Source organism: Mytilus edulis, chromosome 7, assembly GCF_963676685.1.
Source record: "Mytilus edulis chromosome 7, xbMytEdul2.2, whole genome shotgun sequence".
In the NCBI taxonomy this organism is placed as follows: Eukaryota; Metazoa; Mollusca; class Bivalvia; order Mytilida; family Mytilidae; genus Mytilus; species Mytilus edulis.
The window spans coordinates 33475153-33489221 of NC_092350.1; the positions used below are offsets into that span (position 1 = coordinate 33475153).

The 14069-nt window shown below is 34.3% G+C and overlaps 1 protein-coding gene across 1 annotated transcript in view; it reads left to right on the forward strand.

Annotated features, from left to right (window-relative positions):
• Positions 1-699: 699 nt before the first annotated feature.
• Positions 700-14069, forward strand: part of LOC139481292 (peptidylglycine alpha-amidating monooxygenase-like) — a gene marked incomplete in the record, with an annotated part of 42288 nt that continues 28918 nt past the window's right edge. The window contains 1 exon segment of the mRNA XM_071264481.1: positions 700-740.

A 14069-nucleotide genomic window follows, 5' to 3' on the forward strand; every position in this document is an offset into this window, starting at 1 on the left:
TTGACCCCTTAAGGAGTAATTTTCCTTAAGAGTCAATTTTTAACAATTTTCATAAATTTTGTAATATTTCCTACTGTCGCTTTCTGGACAAATTTCATTATAGAGATAATTGTAAGCAGCAAGATTGTTCAATAAAGTAGGATCTACAAACACATCACCAACACCAAAACACAATTTTGTCATGAAAACCATCTGTGTCCTTTGTTTAATATGCACATAGACCAAGGTGAGCGACACAGGCTCCTTAGAGGCTCTAGTTTATATATTGTGCTCATTGATCTGTGATCAATTAAGACTTGGGTGCTTTAATTTAGCCGAAATCAATATTGCAAAGTATGCTCGATATGTGATTTAAAAAATTATTTCAAATCCCACTCCATGTTTTTTTTTCATATTGAAATCTTTGATTTATTGTTTCTAAAGTATTAATTGAAAAGATATATATCAGAATTAGAACCTACAACGTAAGAAATAGCATATTATCTTACACGACAAAGTATCCCCTAACAATATGTAATCGTAGTCGTAAATTATTTCGTAAGTTTGACATTGATGAATTTGTTTATTGTCCTGTTCTATTTTTATAATTGTTGTATGTAAGGTAAACAATTTTTTAACTCGTGTCGTGTATTGTTTTCTGTTTTTGCATATCAAAATAAGGATGCAGATTTCTCGAAACTCATTTGTAGAACGCATTAAAGAAAATAATATTTTTCAAACATTTCATATTGGTTAAACTGGACTTTTTGTCGGACTATCTAAATATGATTAAGATCGCTATGTGGCTTTTTGTTTTAATTGTTGCAGGTAAGAATTTCTAATAATATATAATTTTATCCTGAAGCCAAGCATAATCATGTATATACAGAATAAGACTTAGCCTTAGGACGCATACACGTTTTCAGTGTCTGTCTCAATGTTTTATATTTACGTCTGTCCAGTTTGGAATTTCAACTTTTTTCTTGTTTGGCTTTTTAAGTTTTGATCTGAGCGTCGCTGATGAGTCTTATGAAGACGAAACACTCGTCTGACGTATTAAATTATAATCCTTGTGCCTTTGATAACAATTTTAGCAGTTGTTTGCTGACAATAACTGTATTTCATTTACTATTTACTAAATAAACTGATAAATTCGCCCGGTGAAAAAAGTTACATAGCTGTAACTTATCGAGTGAACGTTTCGGAATCTAGCCACGGTTATGCTGAGTGTGAATTCGCATTACTATAACACGTGTTACGGTACTTGTCTATCCCAAATTCATGTATTTGGTTTAAATGTTTAATGTTATATTTGTAATTCTCATCGGATTTTGTCAAATGTGTTGACTTCTTTTCTATTACATTTATGTGTTATGGTAAATAATATTAATCACCGCATTCATTTATTAGATTTCATTTTGTTCAACGTAATCAGTGCGATATTTTACGTTTCAAGTGAGATTCAAAACAAACCGTACATAGCTTTATAATATAGTTAATTGCTGCCTTAGTTTGCTATTAATAAATATTGAAATGTGCATTGTTATTAAGTGCAATATCAGTATTTAGTTCAAATGTAATCTTGGGTCAGTCCTAGTTCTATCTTATTCATTCAAATGACGTCATTTTTCATTTTTTGATGATCTGTTTTACAAATTCAAATATGACGTCACTTGGCGTTGTGGTTTAAACATATTCGGATGTGTCTACATATTGTGTTGCAAATGTCTGGTTATGTAATGTATTTCAGTTGTTTCCTGTAATTAGTTAATATTTCAGTTCTATCATGTACAGCTTTTGTTTATTAATTTTTTAAATTTACTGTTTGCAAAAGTATAAATTATTCTAAATGATAAGGATGTTCTGGTAACTAACAGAAAACCCTGGCCGTTTTTGGCACAACTTTTTTAATCTTTTAGTCCTCGATGCTGTTCGACTTTGTGCTTGTTTCGGCTTTCTAACTTTTGTATCTCGGCATCACTAGTAAATCTTGTGTCTATAAAATGCACTAAGGGCGTATTAAAATTTTCAACTTGTTGCCTTTTGTTGGCTGTTGTTCGTGTGTTTCTTTGTCAATTGTATTCTCAAATTTATTTATATTGTCGTCCTGTAGTGTTTAGTTGTCATCTTAATGTTATATTTCACATGGCTATAAAAGGGGAGGTTTGGCATGCCACAAAACCAGGTTCAACCCGCCATTTTTTTCTTTAAAAATGTCCTGTACCAAGTCAGGAATATGGCCATTGTTATATTCTCGTGGGATTTTGTCTATATGTGTTACATTTTAGTGTTATGTCGTTGTTCTCCTCTTATATTTAATGCGTTTCCCTCGGTTTTAGTTTGTTATCCCGATTTTGTTTTTTGTCCATGGATTTATGAGTTTTGAACAGCGGTATACTACTGTTGCCTTTATTTATATTATAGTTCGTTTCTGTATGTGTTACATTTTAACGTTGCGTCGTTTGTTTTCTCTTATTTTTTAGTGTAAATTCACATTGCGATAAGACGTGTCACGGTAGTTGTCTATCCCAAATTCATGTATTTGGTTTTGATGTTATATTTGTTATTCTCGTGGGATTTTGTCTGTTGCTTGGTCCGTTTCTGTGTGTGTTACATTGTAGTGTTGTGTCGTTGTTCTCCCCTTATATTTAATGCGTTTCCCTCAGTTTTAGTTTGTTACCCCGATTTTGTTTTTTGTCCATGGATTTATGAGTTTGAACATCGGTATACTACTGTTGCCTTTATTTATAAAAACCGAAGGAAGTTTTGCACATAAGCGGCATAACAATTTAAACAATAATTTTATAAATACTCCAAATTTTAAAGCAAAGTTTTTTTAAATTATTTTTTTAAATTAGTTTGAAATAATATGTTGGGTTACATTTAAAACTGTATGTTTCTTTTTTATATTTTAAATTATTCATACCATCGTCAACGATAAAACATTTTTGAATTGTGTGTCAGCTCGGCTATTAAAATCATTATCTGCATTTTTTCGTAGTATCAGGTGTGAGGGAGATACCATATATAACAGCTCATTATGGAGAGAATGGACAAGAAGTTTATAAAATGAAACTATCATACCCATCTATCAAGATATATGAAGTAGGTAGTACTTTGTTTTTATTATCAGAAATATGATACGTTTGACACTTCTTTGTCGTTACGTGTAAACATTTAAATATTCAAACTACCGAATTCCCAAGAAAAATTCTAAAATGAAAGTACTTGATCAAAGGGCAAAATTAGAACCTCATTACTCTTCCAAAATATTATTATAAAACAGCAGTACAACATAAAAGTTGTTAGACATACAGTTAATTTCTTTCAAGAGCTAAGAAAACAACATTTAGACATATTTAAAGACGATTTTAACTTGAAGATTAAACTTAACAAAACTAGCCTGCTATAATCAAAGCAGGCCAGGAACCCATGAAATGACAAGGAGAAAGCAATATTCAAGGAGGAACGTCATGTATTTCAGATGATTTCGCTCATTGTTGAAGCCAGTACGATGACCTATTATTGTTAATTTCAATTTCATTTGTTCCATGGTGGAAAGTTGTATTATTGGCAATCATATATTATCTTCTTATTTTAATATTAATATATGCAAACTGGTATGGACATATAAAAAATGTTTCCAAAAAAACATAAAAGAGATGAAGAAATGAAATTGCTAATATGCACGTATTGAAAATCCTTACTTAGGTATAAATCTCACCCTTTATCTAGATGGTTATTATAAAAATAGCAAATTATCCGTAATACAGTTTCCATAGGGTACCTGTTATAATTGCGCTAGTAACTATTTTGGCCATTCCTACTCTCGAAATTACATAAGTATATTTATGTTGAATTTGTGTTTCAACAATAGTTTAAAATGGACAAGGGGTCTTTTAAAACTATATTTATTGGTGAGATTCTGAATATTTTCTTACAGGTGTGGATACGGAATCTCATTTCTATCCTACTTCGATCTTTAAAAGGGTTAAATGTTATACAATGCTCTCCAACTTCGTTCTTTGGTTGGCCTTTCTGATATTTTTTATTTTAGCGTCATTGATGAGTCTTTTGAAGACGACACGCGCGTCTGGTGCAATTATAAAATTTCAATCATGGTATCTATGATGAGTTTATTTAATGATATATCGTTGTTAAAAAAATAGTCTAAATTAGTGAAAATAGAATATTTTCTTTTTGATAAATTTAGATTAATATAAGTATTTGTTCCGGACCATACCAGTATATGGACCAGATGCGTATACTCATATGGTCCGACCATACGCGTATGGTCCGACCGTACGCATATGGTCGGACCATATGAGTATAATACTCGTTTAGTTATTACCGGGCCGAACCATATGAGTATTTTGACCATATAGGTATTTTGTTTTAATTACATTTAAAAGTTTCAATATAAAAAATTTATCTAAAAAATCAATGATGGTTACATGACAGTGTTTTATTTTTATAATTCAAATACTACGTAAAAGATAAACATTGATGCCATAGTTAGTTTTCATCTCTATTTACATTCTTGTATGTAGGCTTGGGGTGACATTTTCTTCCACACAGTATCATAGCTTTTGCATTTTTGCAAATTAAATAAACTATGTTACTTTCCAGTGCCTTCAAGTCTTGTTTAACAGTTCAAGAAATTTTTATTTTTTTTAAAGTCACTCGTAATAAAAAAAAATCGGTAATGACCATCGGTTAATACCATTGGTATAAAATGTCTTTATCATAGTTTTCGCATAGTAAAATAAAATAAAATTAACTATGTGAAACTTCTAATTCATATTTAGCTATTATAATATAATAATAAAATCATCTCTATTATAGCGGCTTTTTAATTAGCTGTCACACCATATGAATAGTTTACTAGTTTAAAAAGTAAACTGTAACAGAGTGTAACAGAGCGTTAATGACCCCGACCATACGCGTATGGTCGGACCATATGAGTATATACCCATATGGTCATGACCATACGCGTATGGTCCAAATACTCATATGGTCCGGAACATATTTATTTATTAAGGTCCATATTTTACAATACTAACGTTTTTTAAGACTTGCTACATTTTGTATATATATATGTATAACGATGTTTTGTTTAAATGAATTGCATTCCGATGGTATCTTTATACGTCTTTAAATGTAATATTTAATCTTTTTTTGAAGCCCGACCAATATTTTTGCTACACAAGATATTTAGAAGAACTTGATGAAGTTTATGTCTGTAAGTATTCGATCAATAAATGAGGTAATAATATTAAATTTCGAGAATATATTTGAATAAAATGTCGAGAATATGTTGGAATTAAGTGTCGAGAATATGTTGGAATTAAGTGTCGAGAATATATTGGAAAATGACAAAAATGATTGATTGTTGCTTAAAAAAAATACATATTATTAAAGACATGACGAAATAAATCTTAAGTTACGATACATTAAATATTCTTATCTTTTAAAATTAATTATAAAGATGCTTGCGACGTTCATTTTGAAAATAACCAGGTATATACAAGAATAGTTTTGAAAGCCAAAATAATGACCTTTCTCTAGTAAATGATTCAAACATCAAATGGCCTTCCTCGAGTACATGCTTCAAACAGTCTGCTGCCCACTTTACTTAAAGGATTGCAAACTTAGTTTGGATTTAGATAGTAAAAGAATGTTGACGTTTTCTTTATATTGTCCATATTAAAATTAATACTTAGAGATCACGTTTTGTCAGAGTTTACATTCACATAAACTCCCAATTTGCAAGTATGGACCTCAAACATTTTAATATAAATGTTTTATACTTTTCAGTAAGCACATTGATTGAAATAAATCATGAATATGTACATCATGCAGCTTTAAGTTTTTGTGAAGAACTTGAAGATTATGCAAGTCATCGACCATGGTAAGGACATTTTGAAATGCAAATATGTATACAATTAACAAAACAGTTTTTATTAATTACTTTAAAAAATTATATATCAGTAGAGTAGTGGTTTGTTACACCCCTCCCCAATATCATACATGGGCATGACTCATTAACGGCAGATGTCTTTATTTGGGGTGTATAATATGATGGGGTTTATAGATTTAAGGAATATAATTACCACGTTATAAACACCTGTTGGGGGTTATAATTTTCATGTCATCAAAGTCCGTTGGTTCAAAATACATTTACCTGTGTTTTCTTCTTCTATTAATAGATGTAATCATAAAAATGATTACTATATATAGAAATCAGTCTTTCGTGTTATTTTTTTATCTATGCAATTGATGTAAAATGTCAAACGTTCTTTCAAAAGAAATTAAGAGGGTGAGTAAAATATCAATGAAAAAAAAAAAGTTTTCCCCTTCAATATTTTTTTACATTGTTTTGTCTTTATTATTTTTTCTTTTCTAAACTGTGAATTGTAAAATATTTTTTCGCCCCCAATTTAATTATAATAAACATTTTGAAAAATATTTTCCCCCCGTGTTTTTTTTTCTTTGTTTTTATTTTATTTCTTTAGCCGTGGATTATAAAATATCATATGTTGAATATTGTTTTTATTTCGCCCCCAATTTATTATTGTGAAAAAAACTATCTCGCCCCCAAATTTATTATTGTTTAAATCTAATTCTTTGTAGGTTCGCTTTCTATCGGATGAAAAAATTAAAGAAATCCACCCCATGATAGTTTGGTCGTTTGCAAACCGTGAGGCACGAAAGGGGCATTGGATGACATACGCCATTGATGCCGATCGATTCAGGCGACGTATTTTTACAATGGAGAAGATATGTACCCCAATTTTATCCCAAGACCACAGACAAAGGGTGTATAAAAACTTACGATCTTCAGATATTATAACCCCCAATTCGTAGATTTTCAGCCCCCTAGCACCTGTTCTCTCAGATCATTATAAATACACGTCTGGAATTGTTCAGGGTATCAGAATAAGAAATACAATCCAATCGTCAACATGCAGGAAGAGCACAGACAGTCCTTAAAGAGAAATTACGTGCAATTGGTAAAAGAAACACCAACAGATCTTGTTGTTGATCATTTGTACCAGAATGGGATCCTGACAGATGAGATGAGGGAAGAAATTTTACAGAATTCAAACTCTTATTCGAAAACTAGACAACTCATTACAACACTTCAGAGAAGGGGCCCAAGGGCATTTGAATGTTTTTGTACAGCACTGACTGATGAAGGCAAGTCAAGTTTAGTACATCTTTTGAAAGAGTCAAAGATTAAATCAGAAGTATCAAAAGATAGAGCCATGTTACCTATAGGAGGAGATATATTTGTCGTCGTCAATGAATGGCGTGACAAGGTGTTGATTCACATCCGTAAATACGAAAAGAATTCAGCAGACGTGTATGTTCCTACAAAAAAGGGAATCGCACTGGATCTGAACCAATGGCAGCTATTAGAAATGTATGTTAACGAAATCGAAGAGGCTATAAGTCAGATGATTGATGACGTTACAGGGGTTCCTGAAATGACTTTTCATCTTGGTAGAGGTGTGTACGTTTCTGTTAACAAAACGTACCCAACAGTTGATGTCAGACAACGCTGGAAGATACCTGAAACCAATCAGATAGTTTCAACAAAGAAGGGCATTTCTCTCACATATGACAAGTGGGAAGCGTTGAAAGGGACATTTCCTGACGTCAGAGAGACTGTTCCTGAAATAGAAACTACGACCCCTTGTATTTTATCAGAAGACCATCAAAACCAAGAAGGGATGCTCATGTGTTCAAACTGTAACCCATTTGCCGAACCTTTATGAAGGACGAGGTATAAAAGCGTTAAACCTGTCTGAGTGATCCATTGCGTCTCCTGTTGGTTCAGAACACAACATGAATTCAAGAGAAATATCGTTCGAGTCTGTAGAACGAAACGAACCTTTAATGCTTAATATGGGGCGTAAAATGCCTTCTCAGTTAAGTTTGGCGTCCAACATTTCCTCCATGTATGAAAAATATGCAATGCATTTAGACGTGATTAAATGGACTGGTGTCGTTGTACTTGTTGCTCTGATGTCATCAAGTTTAGCTGTAACCAGTGAAATGTCCCGGAGAGTATCCAATAACCAGACAGACTGTAAAAGGATTTCGATAGATCATACGAACAGAAATATGATGATGATAAACAATAGGACATGTAGATATTTTGAACAGTTTGATCTCCCGGGAAACTATAAAGTCACTGTATGTTCAATCAGAAAACAAGTCTGGGTGGATGTTAAACATTTTAAAAAGTGCGGTATACAGTTCAACCCTAAACAATGGAAATATTGGCAGAGATTGAAACCAAATATAAACAGTGCTATGAAAAGAGCTGGTGAAGAACTAAGACAAAAGACATGATAAATTTGATTGATTATGATTATTTATGTATTTTTTTATATTATAATAAATAAATTTTGAAAAAAAAGATCAAATGTTTTGTATTTATTGAAACTGTTACGAAAGCTTTGTTTCATTCGGTATAAAAGACAACTGCAGTCACAAAAAAAACGGAAATCTGCAACCGGAAATTACGAAAAAAACAAAATCGTTATAAATAACAGGTTCACATAAAGTGTATTATTCGATATGAGTTCGTTAAACTACGAGGACTATTTGCAAAAAATATGGCATGACCCTAAACATGCTGCTGCCTTTACGGGTTCTGACAAATTATATAACATAGTGAAACAAGAAGGAAAAATTAAAATAGGAAGGCACAAAATAAAGCAATGGCTACAAGACCAGGACACCTATAGTCTATCACGAAATAATGTACACAAATTTAAAAAAAGTCGATATGTTGTGGATACAATAGATAGTCTCTGGGAAATGGACTTAGCCCAACTAGATAAATTCCAAACCTTCAACTCGGGAAACAAATTCTTATTATTTGTTATTGATTGTTTTTCAAAGTTTCTATGGATACAACCAATTGTGGATAAAACCCACACCAGTGTACTAAATGCCTTGAAAACAATTATGAGTGGAAAAAGGAAGCCTACCTCCATTCGATCAGACTTAGGAAAAGAATTTAAAAACCAATACGTACGGAAGTATCTTTCGAGCCAGGGGGTAAACACGTATTATTCTCTTAACGATACGAAATGTGCAATTGTCGAGAGAAGCATTCGAACTGTTAAGTCGATTTTATTCAGGTATTTCAGACACAACCAAACGTATAAATACGTAAATGTCCTACAAGATATGGTCAAGGGGTATAACGCAAGACCGCATCGTACACTTGGTGGTTTCTCACCGGTTGATGTGACTAAACGCAATGCAGATGAAGTTCGTTTAAGTGCGTATCTTGCCCGAAATCCTAAGAAAAGGGAAAAGAAAGTTATTAAAAAAACAGAGATCAAAAGAAGGAAAAAAAGCTTTAGGTATAAAATAAATGATCTTGTCCGACTTACATTCAAAAGTCATCCATTTCAACGTGGCTATCTACAGAAATGGACAGAGGAGATATTCAAGATTTCTCGTCGGTATTTTCGACAAAATCTTAGTCTGTATAAGGTCGTTGACCTTCAAAATGACGAAATAGAAGGGACCTTCCAAGATAGTGAAGTTCAGAAAGTACGGAAGGATGGCGATACCATATGGAAAATAGAAAAAGTTGTTAAAAGACGACAAAAAAATGGCGTTAAACAGGTATTGGTTCGTTGGCTTGGCTACCCTAAAAAGTTCGACTCATGGGTTCCCGCTTTGGACATCCAGAAGTAAATAAATAACACGACTTCATTTAACACAACGTCATTTTCGTTCAAGATGAGTATACGTATGGTTCTCAAGTCATCCGATGGTTCCGATTTGTTTGAAAAGAACATGGCTCACGACTTCACTGTACAATTGGATAGGCAAATAAATCTTGAAGCATACTGGGTAGTGGCATTGACAGAAATCGATCTCACTTATAAAAGCTCGTCAAAATATATAGACGATGTTTACGTCTATTCAAACATTTGTGAAGAGAGTTTTGTCGGATCTTCTGAGAAACCAATCCTTCGAAAAATTTACATCAGTAAAGACGCAACGGAGGCACATGTTATTAACAAGAAAAAACACTACAGGTCACATATCATCTTTAACACTCCTTATTATGTTCCTGTACGTTTGGGACAATTGAACCAAGTTCACATCTATTTAAAAGACGACAAGGGACAACCGTGTTCAGTTGTCAATTTGGACGCCTGTGTAACACTTCACTTAAAGAAGTATTCCTTTCTGTAGAGATGTCTAAATCTCCTTACATCAGTGATGCATTGGTATGGCAAGAGACCATGAATCAAGCCAAACATTTAAAAAAAAACCACAATAATCAATTAGGAAAGGGTTTTCCTAGACGTTACAGCAGACATCGATTTGTCATTCTGAAGAAAAACTTACCTAAAATTGAAACCAAGGTGGAGCAAATAGCCCCAACAGTGGCAATCGAAGAACGTGCTGCTTCAGAACTGAAACAACAGAAGAACGACAAAGACCCTCACGTCCTACAGGGAAAAAAGGCTAAATCTGACGGTATAAAAGGCAGGAAATCAAAACCAAAAAACAGTAAAGTTGGAAAGCTCAAAGAGGCAACAGGTAAAAAACAGAAAGCTAAAAACAGTGCACCGAGCAAGAAAAAACGGGCTACAAGGAATAAACCTCGGAAAATAGATTTCGAAACTGAACCTTCCATTTTTAATAGAGGAGCAGCAAAGAAATGGCGTATTTAAACGACGAAAATAAAGACATTAGCATTCCGATGGAGTTGGATTTGTTTGAAGAACCAAAAAATCAAGTAGCTATTGATCGGATATTTTTTTCGGAAACTAGGCCAATGTCAAACTTTACTTCGCCAGATGTATCTACAGTAGATTTTTTCGTTTCTGGACAAGGTCCCGAATACATGGATTTAAGACGGAGTAGATTATATGTTCGTGCAAAACTTGTCAAGGCCGATGGAACGGCACTTGACGATACCGATACGTCGAGTATTGTAAATTTGCCTCTTCAAGCTATGTGGACACAAATGGATGTGTATATGAACAATAAACTAGTGTCTTTAAATACGTCAAACTACCCATGGAAAGCCTATATTAACACTATTCTTACCAGTGGGACCGATGAACAGAAATCACAACTTCAGTCACAATTGTTCATGAAAGATTCCGGTGATTTAGCGAATACGGATGGAAAAAACGGAGCTAACACTGGATTGATTCTTCGTCGAGATTTTATCAAGAACAGTAGAGAATTTGAAATGGAGGGACCGCTGTTTGAAGACATATTTTCACTGGATCGCCATTTAATACAAGGCGTCGATTTGTATATAAAACTTTACCGTAGTAGCGACCAGTTTTTTGTCATTTCGGGTGAAGACGCCCCCGCCTACAAGTTACAGTTGTTAGATTGTGTTTATAAGGCATGCAAAATTAAAGTCGATCCTGGCATTATTGTTAACCATATGAAACAGATAGAAACCAAACCAGTCCGTTACTATTTTCAAAGGACAGAAGTGAAACGAAACACTATCAATAAAGACTCAAGGGAGTTTATTTGGGACAATATGTTCAACATCCGCCCAAGTACTCTGGTCTTAGGGTTGATCTCACAAGAAAGCGGAAATGGAACGTACGATACTAACCCTTTCTGTTTCAACCATTACAATGCAACTGATGTAGGACTGTACGTAAACGGAGAGAGCGTTCCAGCGAGACCGTTAAAACTTGACTTTGGGGATAATAGACAGTATGCAACGGCATACGCTAATCTATTTGAGGTCTGTGAAAAAATGAATAGAGACGCAGGACTCACCATTACTAGAGAAGACTATGGAAAAGGGTACACCTTGTATGCTTTTCCATTGGACCCGAAAGGACTTGGAGATGACTATATAAACTTGGTGAAGCATGGGAACGTGAGAGCTGAAATAAAATTCAAGACGGGACTACCCTCTGCTGTCACGTGCATAGCGTTTGGAGTATTCGATTCATTTCTAGAGATAGACCATTCCCGAAACGTTCGCTATATACAGTCATGAATGGGAACGAACTAGAATGTGCTATCCGATCCAATTCGTGTATACAAATGCAGGTGAAAGGAGTATTTGCAAGGAACAATTTACCAACAGGAAAAATACATTACCCCAGTGCCTACATCGTCAACAACCATACGAGTGATCTGCCAGGGGAACATTGGATGGCAATTGTGTTAGAAAGTAAATCACATGGGGTGTTTTTCGACAGTTTTGGAAAACCACCGGAATTCTATGGAGAAGAATTAAAACATTTTCTGAACTGTTACGTGAAACAATACGAGTGTTTTAATGTACAAGTGCAACCAAAGTCGTCTTCTCATTGTGGATTGTTTGTGTTAACTTTTCTCATGTTGAATCTATGTTTTAAATATTCATTAAATAGTATTGTCAATATTTTCGATTCAAACGTTTATGCTAACGACCATTTTGTATTTAATTTTGTCAACACTTATTATAGTTTGTGTCAATAAAATATATCATGCGTCCATCGTGTTAAATTATCTGTCCTGTGTCAAATGCTCTCATACCTTATCCGGACGTCAAGATGACAACTTCTCGCGATATTTTACCTTTTCAAAGTCCTTGCACTTTCATGATATCGGGAGCGACTCAAAGTGGAAAGACTACATTTGTAATGAAATTACTAAGGCAAGCATCTGTCATGTTTAATACCCCACCGGTTCAAATAGTTTACTGTTATACGGAGTTTCAACCCATTTTTGACCAAGCTCAACAAACTATACCCAATTTGTTACTGTACGAGGGCTTCCCCACAAGAAGTGACATTATAGAATGGACCAACCCGGACAAGCACACAGTCCTTGTACTGGATGACATGATGAGATTGATCAGTAAGAGTGACGAGGCTTTACACCTGTCAACCGCGCTATCACATCACAGGAACTGTTCGGTAATTTTCATAACCCAAAATCTGTTTGAAAAAGGAACACATTTCAGATCGATAAGTTTGAATACCCATATTTTTGTACTTATGGCCAATAACAGAGATAAAAAACAACTTCTCGCCTTTGCAAGTCAGGCATTTCCCGGTGAGACGAAATATTTCAAAGAGGCCTATGATAAAGCCATCAGTTATGTTTCAGTTGGGGGATATCTGGTATGCGACTTATCCCCTTATACGGATAAAAAGTACCGCTTGCGTACTTCGATATTTCCAACTGATGACGTCACCATTGTATATGCCCCAAAGAAATAAAACCGGAGACAAGCACACCTACACCACCAGTTCACAAGAAAGATGCCGTCAAGGATCACCTCATACAGTACGTTTCTGAAATTCGTATATGATGCTAACCCTAGACAACAGAAAGTGTTAATTCAGGCAGCTTCGAATGATCAAATCGATATCATATCGGAAATAGCATTAAATATATACAGAGGAAGCTTACCGGTGAACCCCTCTCATATAAGAAAGCTTAGATCTTACATCCTTCACATTCGTTCCTTGTCATCCCGATCGATCACATACACACGGAAAAGGAATATTTTAGTGAGACATCCTACTCTGACTTGCCTTTTGATTAAACCGGTTTTGTCACTTCTAAACGAACAGTAATGGCACAAGAGCTCATACTCGTGTCTAGGGAAAGATACGAACGTCTCATGAATCAACCAGAAACTCACCATCAAACAGACTTGGGTGAAAAGGACAGATTGAAAAACGACCACGACGAAAAACCCATAGCTAACTTTATGCCAATGATAGATCGTTCTTTACCCCAAAAAGTAAAGAAACGCGCGAACGATCTTTACAGATTCGTTTTAGCTCAAGACAACAACCTGTTGAATCATAATGAACAAGGCGAATTATTAGTAAACGGGAAAACAATGACTGGCTCGCACATTGTAGATCTTATTCACCACGTCGTGTCAACACTCCATAGAAAAAAACCAATTGGAAGTTCGGAGTTTCAAGCCATTTTGAGGAAACTGAATGTACCAAAGAGATTATTTGCAGAACGGAGGAAAAAACCTTTAACACAGACGGGAGGCTTATTCGTACAGGGGAAGGGAAGGAGAGACGTCATTCCTGGCATATCACATAAAA